Below are 15,694 nucleotides of genomic sequence, written 5' to 3' on the forward strand. Positions count from 1 at the left end.
AGCCATCAGATCCTACATTCTTCTGGCATTGCTTCAGAGTACTACAGAGATGATTGATAGAGAGAGGATGGAGTGATCCTAAACATCAGACACACACTACCTGTCAGAGGGAGAGAGGGAAAGTTTAAAGATGCGCTTTGGCCCTCAAAGACACATGGATCTCACATGCAACCGTTCTGACATCACAGGTCAATGGTTTTATGCCTCTGTACCCGTGCATTGTGAAAAACCCAAGGCTTCTTATTCGGGATGTTACCACAAGAGAGTGGAAGAGAACCAGCTGGGAAATGACAGTCCACACACACACACACACACACATACACACACACACACACATTATTTTTTATTTAAGTAAGACATATTGGCAGTTACACAACACACACACTCACATGCACAGGAAGGGGTGAGGAGAGAATGTGATGTTCTTGTCCCAGTGGATGTTAACCTCTGTCTTTGTTTAGAGAACATTGTGTCAAGTACAGTACAGTCACCCAGGGTTGATGGATATAAAGCCTTTAATGGGACGTCAGCTTCATGCCTTTTATCTTCGGCCCTTTAACAAAAAAAAATGTAATTATTGATAATGATAGTTGTAATTGTCAAATAGCTGGAGTATTTTATCTGTAAGTTCTGTTTTAATTTCTCCATCACTGCCTGGGCTATGAGGTTATGTACATGAGGAACTAGACTGGCCAGTAAGTTTTTGCTGTGTTTATATGCAGACTGTTTCTCTCCGATCCTAATGGAAAACTTTCTATACTATAATACTGTAAACCCCCAGAGTGCACTGTGGTCTTGTGTGACATGCTTGTGGCTTTGGATCAGGAAATGTAGACATTAGCGAATCGCTCCCCAGGGCAAGCACACACACACTACCACACTGGAGAGAAAGGGTCAAATTTAACAGCACTTTAGAATTATATGTGCTGGCTTAGTGGCCCTGAATTGTGCTCACTCTGCTGCCAAAATAAATGTCAATACTCTAAACTCACAAGAGTCTTATTCAGTATAATACATTGAAGTGTTTTGACACTTGCTTGAATAAAAAGGCTTGGTTATTCATTACCACCTCTCTGCTTAGCATGTGAAAGCTGAAATGTGTTGGTCAATCCAATAGGGGGCAGTATTTAGCCACATATTCTGCCGTGGTGACACCAGTGACTAGATAGGCTAGTGGTTGATCCATGTCAGAGTCTGCAACCTGCACTCCCTGCCCTTTCCTGAAACTGCTTCATTTCCTAACCCTCCATAAAAGGTTTTACTGCCTTTAAACCAAAGGAAAACAATCAAAAAAAGTGTTACCCGTTTCTACGGAAAGGAGGACGGAAATGTTACTTGACCTCAATCTATGAGCAGAACATCTCCCCAGACATGTTTCATCAATCTGACTTCTCCCACCGACTCAGACACTAAAGTGGTCGTTGACTTTGTGCTTGTAGGAGGCTAAATTTACTATTGATTTAACAATAACACATCTTCAATAGTGGCTTTAGGAGGAAGAAACTGCAGGCCTCAACATCACCAATATATCCTTGGACTGCAAAATAGACGGTTGCTACTTGACCTGGGATGAAGTATAGATTTTTGTACCACTTCAAGTTGATTAAAAAGTCGGCTAGAATTTGTGAAACACAGAAACATGTTATTTTGCTGACCCAAAAGGTCAAAATGAACATCAACCATAATGAAAGAAAAGATGAGAAACACAGTCTGGTCAAAATGGGCCTGAGGGGATATCATATTGGTCAGTTTTAGCCTCAATAACTATCCCTGTACTAAGCTACTGACACACTAGTATCCAGGGGCGCAACTTTAGTTTTAGAATAAATTTTTGTTTTTTAATCCAGTTTGATAAACACTCCAAACAGCCTACACGGCCGCTTGGAGGCGTTCGAATGGTCCTAAAGCACACTGTTGCCTCGTTTTGTATCACATTCCAATGATAAAACTGGGGGAGACAGAAATGCTATTTCAGAACGTGTGTTGGGGGGGCATGTCCCCCCTGTCCCCAGTGAAAGTTGCGCCCCTGCTAGTATCCAAGTTAGCCAGGAGAGTGGAAGACGGAATTGTGTTGATGATATGGATATTGGATACTGAATATTGGATATTGCTGTCAGACTCTTTTTTGAATGGAGACCTCGGAAGTGTACTGTAACATCATAGCATTTTGTATCTCCCTATGTTACGATGTGAAAACAGTTTTCATGGGCACACATATCCAAAATAATGTATGGATTGCAAAATCGTATGCTACTAACTGAAAGAGTAACTTTAACAAGATGATTCAAGCAAAATGTATACTGTAATTAACAGAGTTCTTGAATAATGATGCATTATAGTTGTGTGATACGCATTTGATGTTTAACTGTTTAGTTAAGTGGGGAAATTATCACACAACATCAGCTGATTCAGGAAATAACTTTTTTGAATGACAGTCAATAGATGAAAAGCTGGTGTGATACTGCACGTGACAGAACGACAGCCAAAGTATGGGAATTAATGTTGATCTGGACAATTGACAAAACATTTTGGTGTCTATGTTGTCACAGCAGTCAAGATAATTAGCCTATGTTGTGGACAACATTATGTCAAGATTCCTGAGGTAATATTACAGTCTGTGGATGTTTTCACTGTTTGTTTTCAGAGTTCAAATGGACCAACCAGGAACCTGAAAATGGCTTGTTCGTTTTTAAATAGAAATAGAAAAATAAAGAGTGGGTTGGTTTTCATTTTTGCATATAAAACCAAAAACAACTCCTTAATATTTAGATTTTCACATGGGGTGGGGTTAAATTTGGAATGCCTGTCATTGGTTAAGTGCACAGCCTACACTTCCTATCCGTTCAAAGTAGGAGTTCACCCTTCTAACGCCATTCCATGAATCTATGAATCTATTATCAATTCATTAATCTTTTAATAGCTGCCCATATTGTGCCACACTGCCAAGATAAAGTAAGATATCATGTGAATTGACTTAGTAATGAACTGTGGTTACTGTAAATGGTTAGCTGACTGATATATCCTAGCTACCTAACTAACCATGGGTAATCTTATTCAATGATGCCATACAGCCAAAACAACAGTTTTTATTGCTAGACTAGAGATATGCTGCTAGCTATAGTTAGTCAGTGGTTGCACATCTAACTAGCTGGAATAAAGCAAGGGTGTGAATAGTAGATGTGTAAATATATCCTTTCATTGTTTACAGAAGGTCTTCAACTACTCAGAACTGTCTGATCAGCCTGATAGGGTGCTGTGGGTGTGTCCAGTTTACACCTGTGCAAATCCATGTGTGTATAGAAATGGAATGAAACATCCAACCAACGCCTTGAGGGTTGTGGGGTCCTGTCCAGAAGCAACCCCTAGCTCCTGCCCCTAGACACTTGTGGAGGTCTGAGAGGATTGGACAGGAGTAAACAATACCACCAAATTTCCACCAAGCCTTTTCGGTGGGAAAGGTGGAGCTCTCACCATGTCACCACCCATCAATCCCTCGCAGATCTCCACAAGTGTCTAGACTCTGGGCAGTAGGGGCTAGGGGTTGTTTCTGGACAGCCATGGGTATTATGGTAGCACAGTCAATTAGTCAGTCTGGCACTGTCTAAAAATGTTAAATGGTCAGTGCAGATAAAAACTTGATTTCCCGTTTTTTTTATATATATTTCCACACACACACTATGAGATAGGGCCGGGACGATATCAGTGTTTTTTCCATGGCAAAAATGTAAACACAAAGCAGACCAAACTCTTTGGTCCTTTAAAAACCTGCTGTATGTAAAATATTGTGTGCTATATCTAAATGTGACTCTGGATGACAACATAATGATGTTTGTTTCCTGTTTTCCTAAAGAAGTTAAATCTGCTAAGTGTTTTGTTTCAGCCTGTTCAGATGTGATGGAACTTTTGGTCCACATCATGACGTCAGACAATGTGACCTGATTATAATAGACCAATAACTGTTCTTCTGGGTAAGGGGGTGAGCTCCAGACAAATACTTGCTTCTTCTGTCCTTGAGAGAATCTCAATTGCATTTCCTTGATTTGTCGCATCCTCTCTTCTCGTCTCCTTCAACTCTCACCTTCTTATCCAATGGGTTTTAAGGAGGCGAGGGGGAGGACGTGAGGAATCAAGGAAATGCAATTGAGATTATCCCCTTGTTTCCCACATTCCTCACCTCTCTCTCAACGCACATTGGGGGAGAGGAGTAAAGCCAAGTCACATAATTAGTTAAATAAAGTCCACCTGTGTGCAATCTAAGTGTCACATGATCTGTCACATGATTGCAGTATATATACATCTGTTCTGAAAGGCCCCAGAGTCTGCAACGCCACTAAGCAAGGGGCACCACCAAGCAAGTGGCACCATGAAGTCCAAGGAGCTCTCCAAACAGGTCAGGGACAAAGTTGTGGAGAAGTACAGATCAGGGTTGGGTTATGAAAAAATATCCAAAACTTTGAACATCCCACTGTCACGAAGTACTACAGTGAGTGGAATCAGGCGCAGAGAGCAGGTACAGTAATAGACAGTTTATTCTCCGATGTACAAACGACGGTCAACCCAACACACCGCGTGAATGATCCAACACAGGAACATAAAATGACCAGAGAATAAAAACCACTAGTACTCCACAAACAAGACATGAAGACAAAACAATCCCGCACAAAACAAGGGCGGGACAACCTACTACATATACAGACACTAATTAACTAAACTACACACAAGTGACACCAATCAGACAAAACCAACAGACAAACGAAAAGGGATCGGTAGTGGCTAGTAGGACGGTGATGATGACCGCCGAGCACCGCCCGAAAAGGCAGGAGAGCCAACCTCGGCGGAAGTCGTGACACCCACGGAGCAAATTCATTATTTAAACATTTAAAGAATATGGCACCACAACAAACTTGCCAATTGAGAGCCGCCCACCAAAACTCACAAACCAGGCGAGGAGGGCATTAATGAGAGAGGCAACAAAGATACCAAGATAACCCTGAAGGAGCTGCAAAGCTCCACAGCAGATATTGGAGTATATGTTCATAGGACCACTTTAACGGGTTTAACGGAAAAGTGGCCAGAAAAAAGCCATTGCTTAAAGAAAAAAATAAGCAAACACGTTTAGTGTTCGCCAAAAGGCATGTGGGAGACTCCCCAAACATATGGAAGAAGGTACTTTGGTCAGATGAGACTAAAAATGAGCTTTTTGGCCATCAAGGAAAACGCTGTCTGGCACAATCCCAACACCTCTCATCATCCCGAGAAAACCATCCCCACAGTGAAGCATGGTGGTGGCATCATCATGCTGTGGGGATGTTTTTCATCTGCACTGACTGGGAAACTGGTCAGAATTGAAGGAATGATGGATGGTGCTAAATACAGGGACATTCTTGAGGGAAAACTGTTTCAGTTTCAGTCCAGAGATTTGAGATTGGGACGGAGGTTCACCTTCCAGCAGGACAATGAGTCTAAGCATACTGATAAAGCAACACTTGAGTGGTTTAATGGGAAACATTTAAATGTCTTGGAATGGCCTAGTCAAAGCCCAGACCTCAATCCGTTTGGGGGGGTGAATAGTCATGCACACTCAAGTTTTCATTATTTCTTGTTTGTTTCACCCCCAAAAAATTGCATCTTCAAACTTGTAGGCATGTTGTGAAAATCAAATGAAACAACCCCCCCAAAAAATCTATTTTAATTCCAGGTTGTAAGGCAACAAAATAGTAGGGGGATGAATACTTTCGCAAACCATTGTATCTCAAGGCCTGATAAACAGCCATCACTAACACAGAGGCTGCTGCCTACATACAGACTTCAAGCCATTGGCCACTTTAATAAATTGATCAATAGTCACTTTAATAATGCCACTTTAATAATGTTTACATATCTTGCATTACTCATCTCATATGTATATAGTGTGTTTTATACCGTCTATGCCGCTCTGTTAGATATTACTGCACTTTCGGAACGAGAAGTACAAGCATTTCGCTACACTCACAATAACATCTGCTAACCATGTGTATGTGAACAATAAAATGTGATTTGATTTGATCTTGAATCGTATTGCAATGTCTGCATATGATTCCAAATCTGCCAGCTGAGAAACGCATTTTCTCATTCCGCTAAGGAATCATTTCTTAATTTGATCCTTGTTGGCTTTTGTAGGTATGGGTGTCATGGCAACTAGCTCAACAAATGCTAGCCTCAATGACCTAAATGGAGAGAGATTTTCCAGGTGACAAGTGAAGAGCTGGCAGGAGACAGTCGTCACAAGTTAATCATTTAAGAGCGTAAACTGTACATTATGTCACATGTACAGTTGAGGCCATATTTTTATCACTAAATTGATCTGTGAAATGTAGTTTTTGTACTCTTGAATATGTTACATTATATGAGATCTACTTTTTTTTTGCCTGGCCGGTTTAAACCGTTACGGGAAAAGTGGCGGAAATATGTCCAGGTTGGCATGTCCAGGTTGGCATGTCCAAGCATTGAAGATGACACGACAACTTGCGCGAGTCCACTCCCTCTGTATCAGACACCCCGGTCCCTGCTCCTCTCGTGTCCCTCCTCCACCTGCCTGTGCTGAACAACAAGTAGAGCGCCTCTCCTGAGTCACACGAGCAAGTCCCCATTGAAGTAAAAAAAATATCAAGTGTATTTCGACTATCCGCATATCCCCAAAAATGCATGATATTATTTGAATAGTGAAGTCATTTCAAATGCCCATTCCTAATTAGGAGTAACTTACCTCATCCATTACCAATGGATGTTGAACTTATGCATACACTATATATCTCAAGTAAGGATTCATTAAGTGAGGATACGGTCTTGAGTGATTAAAAGTGAGATTAATCGTGTTGAAGCAGCACACAAGCACAAACAAACACACACACACACACACACACACACGTTGATGCTATCCTGCAGGGCTGAGTGGTATCTTTAATCAGACTAATAGAGTTAGCCCTGTTAGTGATAAAGAGCTTTTCTCAGGGCACTTAGAGCTATCTGCTCCGCAGTGATAATCACCAAGAGTGTGTGTGTGTGTGTGTGTGTATTTTGAAAAGAGTCTACCTGGTTTTTACACGGTACTCAAAACCATTCCATGATTTTATCGTAAATTTACAACAGCAACAGGGTATGTTGTACCACAGAGACAATTTCAGTGGGTGTGTGTAAGTGACAACATGGTGCCTGTCTGTGGCAGCATCAGCTCTATCCGGAAACCAGTCAATTGATCTCCAAAACCAATCACCTCTAGATTCCCATTAAAACCAGTCATCTCCATTGATCTCAATTAAAACCAGTCAGTCACCTCAATTTATTTTTGTATTGGCCCACTCTAAGGCCATTCACTTCCATTGATCCCTGTGTCTCTCTCCTGTGAACTCATTCACCCATAAGCCTTATCTGTGTCCAGAGCAGTTTCTAACCATCTGGACTGGATGAGGGGTCAGGGGTTAGGGGGCAGAAAAATAATGCATCTTGTGGCAAAATTTCACCCCCCTCTGACCTTTCACCTTTTCAGGCTGTGGGCCTGCTCAGATGGAGCAAGACCAGGAGTGTGTGTGTGCGTGCTTGGTAGGACTGGCTGGCCCAGATGTGGTGTGTGTGTGGCGTACTCGTGGTGTGAGTACAGCAGGACTGGCCCAGATGTAGTGTGCGTGCGGTATATACGGTGTGTGTGTAGCCGAACGGACCCACCTCTGTGTGATGCGTCATGGGGGGTATTTTTACTTTTCACACGTCACCCATGTATAAATCAGGGATTCATGTGCAAGTATTTTGACAAGAACAGGTCAGGTCAGTACATAACGATACAGTACATAATACAGCCTAGCCAAGCAGTGTTCCGACACATAAACTAGCACATTTTCAAACACCAAAACACGGTTGCTTTTTTTGTGCTGTTATGTAGACCTACATGTGAATGTGTTTAGCATCTTTCCTTACTTTCTCGGCTTTAGTAGTTGTGTGTCACGCCCTGACCATAGAGAGCTTTTTATTCTCTATGTTGGTTAGGTCGGGGTGTGACTAGAGTGGGTCAGCTAGGTGATTTATATTTCTATGTTGGCCTGGTATGGTTCCCAGTCAGAGGCAGCTGATTATCATTGTCTCGGATTGGGGATCATATTTAGGCAGCCATTTCCCCATTGTGCTTTGTGGGATGTTGGATAGTTGCCTGTTAGCACTATTGTTAGCGGCACGGTTCGTTTTTGAGATTTATTGTTTTTGTTTTGCTGAGAGTTTCACTTAGAAATAAAAAGATGTGGAACCCTGATCACGCTGCGCTTTGGTCCAGTTATTATAACGATTGTGACATTGTGTAGGGTACTGCATGTATTTGATCATTGATAGCATTCTTGCTAGTGGCTTAAATGTGATTAGCATTAGCCTTTCCTCCCAGCGGTCCAGCTGCTCTGAGGGGGTTTCATGCTAGTATTAGCATAGTGTGTTCTTGTTTTAGCATTAGAACATTATATTAATAGAGCTCTTTTCCTAGAGTCACCTCCAGGGAAATGTGATCCATCTGCTGTTCCATGGGGGGAAACCATATCCCTTGTACCCGATGCCCTCAGTAGCCCTGTGCCCACACTACACACGCACGCCTGGCACGCACCATATACACACACATACTTATACTTGTATTAGAGACCCCCACCTGACTGTTATAGTTGTTGTTCACTCAATGTAAACCCGGCCTCTGCATAATCCTAAAATCAGTCAGACACTTGCTGAATCAACTCCACACACACACACACACAGCTTGACAGTGGTATTTCTTCATTTGATTTAACTAGGCAAGTCAGTTAAGAACAAATTCTTATTTACAATGACGGTCTACCCCAGCCAAACCCTAACCCGGACAATGCTGGGCCTATTGTGCGCCGCCCTATGGGACTCCCAATCATTGCCAGCTGTGATACAGCCTGGAATCGAACCAGTGTCTGTAGTGATGCCTCTACCACTGAGATGCACTGCCTTAGACCGCTGTGCCACTCAGGAGCAAAATACTCTGGAGTATTTGTGGTCATTCATTGCTCAGCATTAGTCATACAGTGCTTGGCACATCATTATACTACATATTACTGAGCGATTGATGTAGTCAACCAGGAACTGGTGTTTGGTGATCAGGTCACTGTTTCCCAGCACCAGACTGTACAGAAGAGAGGGCGTACCAGACTGTACAGAAGAGTGGGCGTTGTTTCAGTCACACACTCAGATCCTCACGCATCTACAGTGTAGATGGAGTATGAAGTGAGTCAAACGTAAGAAGCAGAGAAACTCAATCTTAGAATTTAGAATAGAAAAGCAGCTAAAACTGCCTCATCAAAACCAGTCCAAAGCAACCACAGAACTAGAATTAGTTGTTATTTCTTTGAGAGCAACTCTCAGTTTACAAAGCCAATGTTTACGCAGCCAGACAGGTTAACAGACAGACAGACAGGAAGGCAGGCAAATGTACCTGCAGGACTGATGGAGCAGACAAGTGATTCTGTCCGGCTGTGCTGCTCCGTCTGAGTCTGGTACTCCTTCCCCTGTCATCCAATAAAGTGCTCCCCTACTCTTTTTTTCTTCCTCTTATGCTCTCCTCTTGTCCCCTGTTCGTCTATTCCTTGATACGCTTTTCTCTCTCTTCCCTATTTCCCCCACTTTTGTGTCCTTACATTTTCTCCAAGTGGTCCAGATAGAAGGAAAGAGAAGGAGATGTGTGTGTGCGAGAGAGTGTGTGGTTTGATCGTTAAGGAAGGGATGGAGTGGGGCTTAGAGTGGAGGATGGATGGATGGAGAGAGGGAGCGATTGCCCTGACAGATGACTGTAAAGTATAGAGTGAAGGGGTGGGGCCAGGGAGTAGTGGTTGCATCAGACCTACCATGCAGAAATGAGTCGGTGCTAATTAAATGTAACATGCACCCTCTCTCACACTAGACACACACACACACACACACTTTCCTGCTACAACCCCCTGTGCCTAAACACACTAACCTCCTAACCTCTTTCCCCTGAACAGATGGTCATGACTGAAAAGTGTCAGAGCAGGAAAAAGAGAGGGACAGATCAAGATAGAAAAGGGATAGATGGAGAGAGATCGGTGAGATGGGAACAGAGAGTGTGACCAAGATGGAGAACAACGGGAAAGGAGATGGCTGATGACCCGCACACATGCGTGCACAGACACACTCTGGTTGGTTGGCGTTGTGTTGAGTGCAGTTTGTCATTGAGGTATATTGAGCGGCTAATGTACGTCATTGTCAGCTATGCCGGACACTCAGAGAATGACCCAACCATCCTGCAAAGTATCCTGTGAGTGTACTAAGCCTAAAAAGATCAGTGGACACCCTTGTGTTACTCCAAATATACTCCTTTATTACTCTAAATATACTCTGTAGCCACATTGATGTTACTCCACAAGTGCTTGGCAACCATAGTGATATCTACATCTCCAAGTGATTTCCAGCAACTCTTAAAGTCACAGTCTGTAAGATTTTCTCAATTAATTTCAGTTGTGCCAATTGATTAATGCATTGCGAATATAGTCTAGTGTGAATGAATGCCTACGCATACATACACTAATGTGTAAGCTCTGTCACTGTCTGGGCAGACAGACACTCGTCTGTATTTTAGAGGGAGTTATTATCACTCCTTTACCTCATAGGCCTTTGGATCCATGGGAATTGGGAATGACCTATTGCTGTTCCTATTGGTGGTATTTATGAGGGTCACATGAAGAGGGAATCAGGCAATGGTGTCTTACAAACATATTATAAATATATGAACTCCTCAGGCTACACATTCAGTCAAACACCACAGCTCGGGTTGATCTCGTAAAACCCAGCCGTGCCACATGCCACCAGGTCCCCAATAAGCCCTGGTCACATTGCGATCATTATACACCTGGGACCGACAGACAGACAAGCAATGGAACATACATGGGCTTTAATAAGGACGTGCCACAACGCAGCCTCAGGGGTAGATAATGTTCTCTGGGACAAGTGAGGTTCAACCACAGATATGGAATAGATAGAATGAACACTATCATTAAAAGGCAGACTTGTACTGTATGACAGACAGGATGTCAATATGTCAACGTAGCCGTTCAATTCTATCACCATGTGGGTGGGTCCATGACATGATAACCTGTGGAATAGAAACCTGTGTCAGTCTGGTCTTTACAGTCTATATCTATGGTTACTGTGGCATTAGCCTGTTTAAATTAAACCAGAGGTATTTCTGAGCAGCATTCTCCTCTGTCCTCTGTTCCCATGGGACCTGAACATGATTTCACAGCATGTGGATAAGAGGTGAGAGAGATGAGGGGGGGGGAAGTGGTATAGAGGGGAGAGAGGGTTGTTAAAGATAGAGCCAAACCAAATGCCTGGCTATGTTACAACATTGATATCCATGGTGACTATAATGTAGTGTTCTTGTTGACAATGCACCTTGTTGTTATGGTAACTATGCCTGTCCAGTGAGCAGAGGTTGAGGTTGCGCAAAGTCAAAATATAACTTTTTTTCCTGCTTTTTCAGATGCGAGGAGGAGAGAGAACCGGAGAAAGAGGAGGAGAAACAGCCCACAGGAGAAGAAAGGAAAGAAGAGGAAACAGGAACCCGTTCTGGCTAAGAAGAAGACTGCACTGGTATGTAAAAGTTTGTTTTAAACTTCATTGCGTTTCGTTTGGTGTGCGACTGTACTACTACTTTCTCAATTATTTTATTTGTCTACACAGAAATCCCAGGAGTGTTTCATGGCTCAGGAGAAGAAGGTTGATGAGGGCGAGAAAAAGACCAAGAACAATAGATAGTCTTACCTAAGGATGGAGGGGATTGAAGAGACACCTGCTGTCCTAAAAAGGAACTGCAGTTAAAAGGTGCCTTAATTCAACCACATTGGTGTTAGAAGTGGGAATTAAATCTCTGTTTGTATTCAGAAGAAGACGATCACAGACGTCCTGGCCATGACGGAACCCAAACCGGTCTCTCTAGGCGACCTGCAGAACCTGGTTCTAAAGCATGGGGTGGCCAGGTAGCCTAGTGGTTAGAGCTTTGGACTAGTAACCAGAAAGTTGCAAGTTCAAATCCCTGAGCTGACAAAGTACAAATCTGTCATTCTACCCCTGAACAGGCAGTTCACCCACTGTTCCTAGGCTGTCATTGAAAATAAGAATTTGTTCTTTGTTCTTAACTGACTTGCCTAGTTAAATAAAGGTAAAGAAAAGGATGAGCTGGAGTAGTTTAAACTGCAGGGTGAGTCACCTGACCTCTGTATTCTTTTACCAGCATGTCTAAGGGCTGTCAGCCTTTCTGTCAGTCTCTCTATTTCTTTCTCTCTCTCTCTCTTCTATCTCTCCCTCTGTACCCCTTCTCTCCCTCTCACTCCCCCTCTCTCTCTTTCTCTCTCTCTCCCGCTCTTACTCACTCACTTTCCCTGAATAGCGTAATGTGACTTTTTTCTTTGGTTCCTGCTTCCTGACGAGTAATGACCTCTGTTGGGGAATAATCAGAATTGGTTGGTAACATAGGTAAGATGTTTTAGTGTTCATCATATGTTTGTAAGTTACTTCTCATCAGAATGTTATTTTTGTATAATACTGTGGCGGGGTTGCAGTATCTGTTCTTAAGACTAAGTTACTTGGGCCGGAGAGAGGGGAGAGGTCAAGCGTGTATCTCTTGGCTCCACAATGTCTGTGTGCCAGTCAGTGTCTCTGTGATCTTGTCAAGATAGGATGGATTTGATATATGCCTGTTGCTATGGAGGATTGGTTTATGGTTCTGAGTTTGAGAAAATAACATAGTTTAGGAGACAAAGCTGAACGATAAATTATGTCTATGCTGTCTAGCTATGTGTTTTTTTGCTATTAAAGGCTCTCAGTTGCAATGTGGAAGGGACTCTCAGAGAATTCATTGATAGACACTGAATTGATCTGAGAGTCACAGGGTTGTGATAGAGCTCATATAATTAAAGATGGACTTTGATAACTAACTCTGACTTGTGTGTGGTTTGCTCTCATGAGTTGGTAAATAGAGGAAATTTCCACGACACCTCACACACAGCCTCTCCTCCTACTTGAAAGAAAGTGAGTATCAACAACCAAACCATCACTCCTTACATACAGTGTGGCAAAAAAGTATTTAGTCAGCCACCAATTGTGCAAGATGAGAGAGGCCTCATCATAGGTACACTTCAACTATGACAGACAAAATGAGAAAATAAATCCAGAAAATCACATTTTAGGATTTTTAATGAATTTATTTGGTGGAAAATTAGTATTTGGTCAATTTCGGTCAATAACAAAAGTTTATCTCAATACTTTGTTATATACCCTTTGTTGGCAATGACAGAGGTCAAATGTTTTCTGTAAGTCTTCACAAGGTTTTCACACACTGTTGCTGGTATTTTGGCCCATTCCTCCATGCAGATCTCCTCTAGTGCAGTGATGTTTTGGGGCTGTTGCTGGGCAACACGGACTTTCAACTCCCTCCAAAGATTTTCTATGGGGTTGAGATCTGGAGACTAGCTAGGCCACTCCAGGACCTTGAAATGCTTCTTACGAAGCAACTCCTTTGTTGCCCGGGCGGTGTGTTTGGGATCATTGTCATGCTGAAAGACCCAGCCATGTTTCATCTTCAATGCCTTTGCTGATGGAAGGAAGTTTTCACTCAAAATCTCACGATACATGGCCCCATTCATTCTTTCCTTTACACGGATCAGTCATCCTGGTCCCTTTGCAGAAAAACAGCCCCAAAGCATGATGTTTCCAACCCCATGCTTCACAGTAGGTATGATGTTCTTTGGATGCAACTCGGCATTCTTCGTCCTCCAAACACGATGAGTTGAGTTTTTACCAAAAAGTTATATTTTGGTTTCATCTGACCATATGACATTCTCCCAATCTTCTTCTGGATCATCCAAATGCTCACTAGCAAACTTCAGACGGGACTGGACATGTACTGGCTTAAGCAGGGGGACACGTCTGGCACTGCAGGATTTGAGTCCCTGTCGGCGTAGTGTGTTACTGATGGTAGGTTTTGTTACTTTGGTCCCAGCTCTCTGCAGGTCATTCATTAGGTCCCACTGTGTGGTTCTGGGATTTTTGCTCACCGTTCTTGTGATCATTTTGACCCCACGGGGTGAGATCTTGCGTGGAGTTCCAGATCGAGGGAGATTATCAGTGGTCTTGTACGTCTTCCATTTCCTAAAAATTGCTCCAACAGTTGATTTCTTCAAACCAAGCTGCTAACCTATTGCAGATTCAGTCTTCCCAGCCTGGTGCAGGTCTACAATTTTGTTTCTGGTGTCCTTTGACAGCTCTTTGGTCTTGACCATAGTGGAGTTTGGAGTGTGACTGTTTGAGGTTGTGGACAGGTGTCTTTTATACTGATAACAAGTTCAAACAGGTGCCATTAATACAGGTAATGAGTGAAGGACAGAGGAGCCTCTTAAAGAAGAAGTTACAGGTCTGTGAGAACCAGAAATCTTCCTTGTTTGTAGGTGATCAAATACTTATTTTCCACCATAATTTGCAAATAAATTCATTAAAAATCCTACAATGTGATTTTCTGGATTTTTTTTCTCGTTTTGTCTGTCATAGTTGAAGTGTACCTATGATGAAAATTACAGGCCTCTCTCATCTTTTTAAGTGGGAGAACTTGCACAATTGGTGGCTGACTAAATACTTTTTTGCCCCACTGTACCTACATACCTCACCTAACCATCCCTCCTTACTTACCTAAATACCTCATCAATCCATTACTCATTTTTAACCTCAATGTTAAACTAATAGAACTTCTGTCCCATTTGTGCTTTAAGTCTTCTGCCATGTTCCTAGATGTGTACTTGGGTATAACTTAATAGTCTGGTGTTGGCTTCCCCTCCTCATCTCCTCTTCTTCATCTGACTGATCTGTGGAGGAAGTTAAAAGAGGAAGCCACTTTAGATTATTGACATCCGTCCCTTGTATCACAGTATATGTTTTCCCTTTCTCTTTTCGCTCAGTTTGTCCCAAATGGGCTGAGGTCCAGACGCAGCACACAGAGAATAGTTCTGTCATTTTGTTCATTGTCTGTAACTCCACCCTCAGACTCATCAAGCGCAACAACTCACATCTCCTTCTTTTAAAGTTATTAAACTGATTTGTATTTCCTTTCATTTTGTGTACTTTATGGTACTTCTCAGCTCAGTATAATGCTCCCTTTTTTATGTCTCCACCAGACAGTTGACAACATTTAAGCGAGAGGCTAAAGTGCTGAAGCCGTTTGCAAACACATTAATGTAACATACTTTATTGTAGAATAGATTCCTATGAATGTTTGTGTATACAGATGAGCTGTTCTGTGAGTGAGTAAAGACAAGTGTGACCGTCCTCTGTATGTCTGTCTGTCTCTGTCCCCAGGTAGAGGAGGAGCTGAAGCTTGAGGTGACATACATTGGGGAGGGAACACCAGAGAGACTGAAAGCCCTCCTAGGGAAAGGTAAGGGCTTGTCCTTAGTGTGGCTTAATTTACATGATACTTTGTTCTGATCGTCTACGCTTCACCCTGAGGTGGGCACTCATTTACTCCCCCTCAGGGTTTTAACCCCAGTTTGGCCTTGCCAGCGCTGCGCTTCCTGCTTCTGGACTGGATTTGGAGGGACCAGAAGCTTCGCATGATGGTGGACATCCCTGATGTGAGACTATAATTCCCCCTGCTGGGCAA

General features: G+C 42.7%; 1 protein-coding gene and 1 long non-coding RNA gene across 6 annotated transcripts in view; one reads left to right on the plus strand and one right to left on the minus strand.

The window, feature by feature from the left end:
- LOC135547368 (filamin A-interacting protein 1-like) overlaps positions 1-9,753 on the minus strand; it is a 49,776-nt gene extending 40,023 nt beyond the window's left edge. Inside the window, exon 1 of the mRNA XM_064976345.1 lies at positions 9,464-9,753. The gene's annotated coding sequence lies outside the window, so the exon portion shown is untranslated. The remainder of the gene's footprint in view (positions 1-9,463) is intronic.
- The window catches only part of LOC135547369 (uncharacterized), a 68,343-nt gene that overhangs the window by 51,235 nt on the left and 1,414 nt on the right, over positions 1-15,694 (plus strand). For 2 of the 5 annotated variants that reach the window (XR_010456696.1, XR_010456698.1), the window contains 5 exons: positions 11,528-11,637; positions 11,728-12,519; positions 13,012-13,074; positions 15,391-15,469; positions 15,567-15,665. This is a non-coding gene — a long non-coding RNA (uncharacterized LOC135547369). Of the gene's footprint in view, positions 1-11,527; positions 11,638-11,727; positions 12,520-13,011; positions 13,075-15,390; positions 15,470-15,540; positions 15,666-15,694 lie in introns of all 5 variants that reach the window. The other 3 variants (XR_010456699.1, XR_010456700.1, XR_010456701.1) reach the window with 3 other exon arrangements.

This window comes from Oncorhynchus masou, chromosome 10, assembly GCF_036934945.1.
Source record: "Oncorhynchus masou masou isolate Uvic2021 chromosome 10, UVic_Omas_1.1, whole genome shotgun sequence".
NCBI lineage: Eukaryota > Metazoa > Chordata > Actinopteri > Salmoniformes > Salmonidae > Oncorhynchus > Oncorhynchus masou.